The 1098-nt window shown below is 36.7% G+C and overlaps 1 long non-coding RNA gene across 1 annotated transcript in view; it reads right to left on the reverse strand.

The window, feature by feature from the left end:
• LOC116094070 overlaps positions 1–1098 on the reverse strand; it is a 24487-nt gene that overhangs the window by 7951 nt on the left and 15438 nt on the right. The gene's annotated exons all lie outside the window — the stretch shown is intronic.

Consider the following 1098-nt stretch of genomic DNA (forward strand, 5'->3'; position numbering starts at 1 on the left):
TGGGAGTGTTACTTTTTGAAGTAGAAATATAGGACTACTTTCCAGTAGTCTATTCTGGATGGTGAATTTGATAAAAAGATCACTTGTAATATATTCACCTGTAAAATACATCCCAGTTATATATTAAGATTGTTTTCATCAAGAGAACAGAGAAGTAAGCACATGTGATTGCTTCCTGTTTGCTTTTTCAAAGGCTACTTGTAGTTACCTTCTCCTTTGATAGTAACCTGTTCATATGCAACAAGTGATGAATGGCTATTTCTCAAAAACTATTTATGACTTTACCTCTCTCAAAGAGTCAAAAAATGAGATGTCAATGTTGGAGAACAACTGACAACATCAGTTTTCTTCTACTTCTGTGGGTGTTTGGGTGTTTGATTTTTTACCTACTGTAAATAATCCATAGTGCACCAGAAAGAAACACTACTGATAACATAAATACCTTTTGTTTAATAAAATACTTTTATTAGATATGTTGTGTATTTGCATTTAAAATGTTATTTCCTTTCCTGATTTCCCCTCCAGAACCCCCTATCTCATCCCCCTCCCCCTGTTTCTATGAGGGTGCTTTCCCTCCTACCCATCTATTCCCACCTCACTGCCCTGGCATGGGGAACTGAGCCTTCACAGGACTAAGGGTCTCTCCTTCTATTGATGCCAGACAATGTTATCCTCTGCTATATGTGCAGCTGGTGCCATGAGTTCCTCCATGTGTACTCTTTGGATGGTGGTTTAGTCCCTGGGAGCTCTGTGGGGTCTGGTTGATTGATACTGTTGTTCTTCCTATGGTGTTGCAAACCACTTCAGCTCCTTTATTCCTTTCTCTAACTTCTCCTTTGGGAAAAAATAATGTTTAAAGAAATAACTAATATAAAATAAATATGTATTTATAATTATAAAAATAATAACTAGTGCTCAAAATATACCAGGTGTTTCTTCTTTTTTATGTTCCAAAATAACTGTATTATAATTTTTAATTTAAATATCCCTTTTATTGAAAATAGATTCTTTTCTTAGAAAATATATCCTTCCCCTTCCCTGCAAGTGGAGGGCCTGCCTCCAGAGAGCACATTAAGCCAGAGACCCGGGCAGGATCCC

Source organism: Mastomys coucha, unplaced genomic scaffold (genome assembly GCF_008632895.1).
Source record: "Mastomys coucha isolate ucsf_1 unplaced genomic scaffold, UCSF_Mcou_1 pScaffold16, whole genome shotgun sequence".
Classification (NCBI taxonomy): Eukaryota; Metazoa; Chordata; class Mammalia; order Rodentia; family Muridae; genus Mastomys; species Mastomys coucha.